This window comes from Penicillium canescens (assembly GCF_028828765.1).
Source record: "Penicillium canescens strain IBT 15451 chromosome Unknown utg000006l_segment0_segment0, whole genome shotgun sequence".
Lineage (NCBI taxonomy): Eukaryota > Fungi > Ascomycota > Eurotiomycetes > Eurotiales > Aspergillaceae > Penicillium > Penicillium canescens.
In genome coordinates, this window is record NW_026703968.1 from 2,455,134 (window position 1) to 2,461,133 (window position 6,000).

The following is a 6,000-nucleotide window of genomic DNA, read 5'->3' on the forward strand; positions in this document are numbered from 1 at the left end:
TTATATCTTACTAACTCCCACCGGCCATAACTACTAATATAGTAACTAATAATTTCTCGAATTATTTTATCGCTTATAAATAGCTATTTAGCCTATAATAAAATTTTTAGCGTATAAGTAGTGACGCTACTCTTGGGAGGGCATAGGAACTATTATTATACTATTTGTGTATATTCTCCTAAAACCGTCGAATTGCTAAGAAATATATATATTTTTAGCGATTAATATATTGGAAATACAATTACTATATATGGCCTAATTAGGTTTTGCGAGTGGAGAATGGGTCTGAATAGCTTCTATAGGGGTCCTCCTAATATGGCCGCATAATTATAAAATAAAATTTTATACCAGAAAGCTAGTGGGCCATTCCTTCTTATCTTATTATAGTAGTTTTAATATCTAAACATATAATAGCGTAGTACCTCTATTAATACTAATACTAATATATATACCTACCTTCCTTCTTATTAAGATAAAAGGAATACTTAGAGATACGCTAGCAATAACTTATAAATGAGCTATCGAGAGCTAACTAATATAGCTATTAGTAAAGTTATGTATAGATAATATAAATAACTATTACTATTAAACTCAGTCTACACTATAATGAATAATAGTAAGAATAAATATAGATATAGCTATACTTATACGTCTAGGGAACTTTATAAGCCTAGGATAACCTATAATACTTAGAGACCTAATAGTCTAGAGATCGCGGGAAGAGAGAGCCAGCTAACTAAGACCTATCGAGACCTAGGGTTACGTGCGTGACCTATATAGAACTAAATATTAGATAGCTAGAAAGCTTATTTTGTAAGTCTATCTCTCTTCCTCTCTAACGTATTTCCCGGTCGGGCTGCGCACACAAGCGAGCTGCGCACCCCACCTAACCTATCAATTTTAAATGCATTTATCTTAACCAAAACGCCCTTAAATTCAATTAGCTAAACTCGAGGTCTATTAGGACAAGCATTTCTTTTATAACCTTTATTTCCACACACTCCACACTTCGGTAAGGCTCTCGTACGCGGCTGTAAAGGTGCCGGAGCCGGTCTTGCCTCACCGGGTATTTGTGCTATAATTGCTTGCTCCGGCTGCGCTATTAATGAAGAGGCCTCTAAAACTAAGAGGCCTTCTTCGGAAGCTATTTGCCTTTTAGACCGAGTCCTTTTTCGCTTCTTCGTCTCGTTTGTAGCACGTAGTTCGCTTACTTCTTTCTTAAGCAAAGCTGCCGATTGTATCGTGATTTAGTATGCCTTTAAAACCTAATTTATCGCGGAGTTAAGCGGGCTCGGTGGGCTTTGTGAGCGCTAACTTAGCAAAGCTTTAATTAAGGAAGCTTGCTTTTATAATTATACGTAGCTCGAAGGCGTTTTTAGATCCTACTCGCTCCCCCGGCTTAAGGGGGGTGTTAGGGTTCGAAGGCGAATATCGAGCTTTAAGATCACTCGATCGGGATTATAAGGTATTAAACCGGCGGCGGCGAAGCTATTCTTAATAGTCTCCGATTTAAATACCTTAATTCGCGCGGACGGGTAGGCTTTGAGGAAGTCTAGCTTATCAATATAGTTAATTCTAGCACGCGTTTTCGATTCGATAAGCCGAGCGTAAGCACGTTTTAACACCGTAAAACAGCCGATATCGAGAGGCATATAAATTAGAATAATATCGTTTTTCTCGTAAATTTCGTTAAATTTCGGGGTTAAATGACTTCCGTGGCCGTCAAGTATTAAAAGTCTATACTTCCCCTTCGTACGCGAAGAAGTAGATAGAATAAAGAGCTTTTCGAGCCACCGAACGCTAATTTTATCGGATATCTACCCGTTCGGACTAACCTCGAGTCTCTAATTATTCGAAGGCCGTCGAACTAAGATTTAATAAAGACTTTGCCCTTAAAAATCACGCACGGAGGAAGCGCCTACCCCGAGGTATTTATACACTTAATTGTAGTTACCTACGCGCGATTTCCGGCCTATAAAAGCGGTCGCGGACCGTAGTATTCCCTCCTCGTAATAACCTTCGCGGTCGCGATTAAGCCTATTACGAATCCGGTCTCGTTAAAGTTATAGATATCATCGGGATCGATACCGTAAGAAAGGATCGTTTTTTAGACGAGAGAAAACTATTTATAGATAATTTTAGGGTCTTCGCACTTTGCACGCTCGTAATTGTATCCTTTTAAGAATCGGGAGGAAACGTTTAGATGCTTTTTTACGAAGTTTGTAACCTAATTCTTACCGACCGAAATAACCGGGGTACATCCACGCGCCGCGAGCAATAAATCTGCTATTTCTCGTATAGAAGAGGGCCGAGGGGGGCTCCGCGAGAATCTATAGAGAGAATCTATTTTTGAAGCGATTCCTCTTCAATTTCTGTCAATTTATGGCTATTGGCGCGTGTTTTAGAGCGATTTATGGTTCCGTGAAGACGCGTGTGGAGAGTGGACTTCGGGACGTTGTAATAGAGCGCTGCTTAGCGTATAGCGGCGATTTCTTTTTTTTAATAGCCTGAATAGCTAATAAGATCCTACCCTCTTTTTCAATTGAATTTCGAGAGGATTGAGTACGAATTGGTGGTATGGTGGGTGGTTGAAGGAGAGAGGTCTAATTAATTGACGCGTTTTAGGTGGGGTGTCTAGCTCGCTTGGGTGTCCAGCTCGTATGTGAAATACGTTAAGTAGCTAGTGAGCTCCCTTATGCCTAAGAGGTCGCAATATTATTAAGATAAATGTATTAGGCTATATATTTATAAAGGAAATACTCGGGATAGTTATCTAGCTATTTAGTCTATAGATACTTAAGGTATAAAAATCGATTCTATATAGGCCTCTTTAAACTACCTCTATCTCTCCTATCTATCCTTCGGAATATTAGCGTGGAAGATATTAACCCTCTACTATAGTATCTTCTTCTATACTTCACTAACTGTTTTTTAAAGCTCTTAGTCTGTCTTTATCTTTGTCCGACGCTATAAAGAAGCTAAGGAAGTATTTACTAATACATTAGTCTCTTACTAAGCTTTTACGAGCTACTTAGCAAGTAGTAGACGCGCTTTCTTTAAGATATTTATATTAATATACAGATACTAGTCAAAAATATCTTCCCACTGCCCTACTACAATTTGACCCGGAAACAAACCTACCTTTCTATTTTTCTTCCTACACCTCTCCTATATGTCCGATTTCAATAGAAATAAGTTCAAAACGTCGTAAAACGGCTGAACTATCTACTAAGCAAAGGTTAGCTATTGTATTTGGCCATAAGAACGGTATTTCGCAGTCAAAGCTAGCTAATGAATTCGAATATAGCCGTCGGACGATCTATAATACGTTAAAACGCTTCGAGGAGTATCAATTATTTAAAAGCCTTCCCTAAGCCGGCCGTCCTCCTATACTAAGCTCTCGAGCTTCTACTTGCCTCTATTTATAAGCGCGCCGACACCCCTTTTAGACCTATAAATAGCTTAGTGCTACGACACCTAGTTATCCGTCTCGGTCTACTATATAGCGAGTTTTAAAGCAATACGGTCTCGGAAAACGGCGCTCAAAAAGGAAGATACTAATTAAGCCCTCTCTTATAAGGAAACGACTTAAGATTTGCGCGAAAATAGCGGCGTGAAAGCTTCTAATTGTGGATCTTCTCGGACGAGTGTTCGGTGCAGCGAACCTCGAACTTTAGACCACAATAGTGCTTCCGTACGGACTCCGAGGGCCTTTACTGCAATCCTATAAATACGAAAGTACACGTTAAAGATATTTCGTAAATAGTTTAGGCCGGAATCTAGCTAGGTGGTCGGATAGAATTAATTATTATAGAACGGGACGAAGACTCGCCTTTAGGAAGGGGTTATACTTCAAAATCGTATATCGAAGCACTCGAAAAAGGTCTGATATCAATCTACACCCCTGATTTAGTATTTTAGCAAGATAACGCAAAGATTTATCTAGCGGTGGCGACGCAAGAATAGTTTAAAAGACACGGAGTATACGTCGAGGATTGGCCCGCGCACTCACCTAATTTAAACCTAATTAAACTAGTCTAGCGTTAGTTAAGATTGAAGCTTTTTGCAATGTTTCTAGAGCTTATTGGCTAAGGAAGAAAGGACATAGACTAGCTTTATTTTAAAAGATGTCTGCTAGAAGCTTAGAAGGCATTAGATCAAGCAAAGATAGATACGCTAATATTGAGTATAGGAAGACGTTTGAAAGCAGTACGGAAGGCTAAGGGGTATTATACAAAATATTAAGCGAAATTTTTATTGTGCTATTATTAAGCAACCTCAATTTTTAATTATAGCATTATAGACAGTAAAATAGTGGTGCTATATAAAGTGTAAGTGATATATATATTTTGAGAGGGGACCCGAAAAAGTGGAGTGGGAAGATACTTTTGAACGGGTATGTACTATAGAGAGATTATATACTTTATAGAAGGAAAGACCACCCTAATATCATTTATTAGCGCTTACTCATTATCAGTAAGGATTAATTAGGGTAGCTTAAGCCTAAGAGCTTTATACGCCTTAGCTAGATAATTTAAAATAACTTTATAGCTATTATCCTTCTCGTCTCTTACGAAGGCGAAGCCAACGTAAGAGGTTAAGCCCGTAGTAGTAAAGCTGACGATATCGTGTATTAGAAAGCTATACTAGTTAGTTTTAATAAATATTTATAGTCTATTAAAATAACCTATAAATTCGTCTTTAGTAAGGTAATACTTATTTTATGAATATAAAAGTGAGCTATAATATAATTCTTATCGTTAACTTTTGAGACCACGTGACCATGTATGGTCCTGAGAGTAGTTAAATAGTCCTCGAGGTGTCGGAACTTCTCTCCTTCCCCGTCTCTCTCTTAACCAATAAACTTACGTTATTGCTTGTTTCTTTCCTCTGTCAAGAGTAATCTATAACTAATAAAGATCTAACTATTAGCGACTATATAATAATTCTCGATAGAATAACCTAATTACCTTATTAAGTTCCTAGCCTTATTAAGTTAGTGCCTCTAGTACTATAGCTTATAGATTCCGGCCTAACTATAGTAATATCTAAGATATTATCCTATCCTGTACAACCACCCTAGTCTATAATAGTTATTTAGAGGAGCCCACTCGCTATAGGACTTTTAAACGTATTTTTAGACAGAGTAAGTAGGCTATTAACAAGGTTATTTTTATAGTTAGTTCTTAGATTTTTTATTCCTTAATTCTTGGATATATTTTCTCTTATTTCTTTTATTTCCTTTGTTAGCTATATTAGGTCTATACTAACATAGTAGTCTATAAAGAAACTAGCACTTTTTATTTCTAGGCTTTAACTTATAGACGTCTAATATAATAATGTTCTCTACTATAATTAGGTCTTCATATATATAATTATGATTAAGATATCCTTCTTAGTTTATTAGGCATTATCTTAGCGGTGTGCTATGATAGGTCTTAATCTTTTTACTCTTATATTCTAGCTAGTTTTCTACTAGAACTAGCCTAGATAGTTTATCCTACTTCCTAGGATTACCTTAAAAAGCTCCTAATAAAAGATATGGAAGATAGGATAGATTAGCTAATATAATAGAGGTAGTTAGATAACGTGATTCCCGCCCGAGCTGCGCACCCGGTCGAGCTGCACATCCCAAAGCAGATAGTAAATGCGATAAATTACTAGAAGCATTAACGGAGATATATATATTTTTGTCTCCTCTGTCAAAATTACGCCGTATTTTATGGTAAAGCATCGACATAATCATCTAAATTGCTTAAAACTGAGGTATGTTACTTTACATGCTAAGAAAAGCCTATATCCTAATATCTAAGTAAAAATAACCTATGGTTGTTGAGATATGAAGTAGTATTTTATCGTATTTACTATCTGTTTTGGGGTGCGCAGCTCGAGCGGGAATCACGTTATAGACGCTTATTTACAAAGTTTATCTACTACCTAAAAAGGTCTAATATATTTTGTATCTTACTTTATTAAATTTAGCATGAAGTAATATACTTA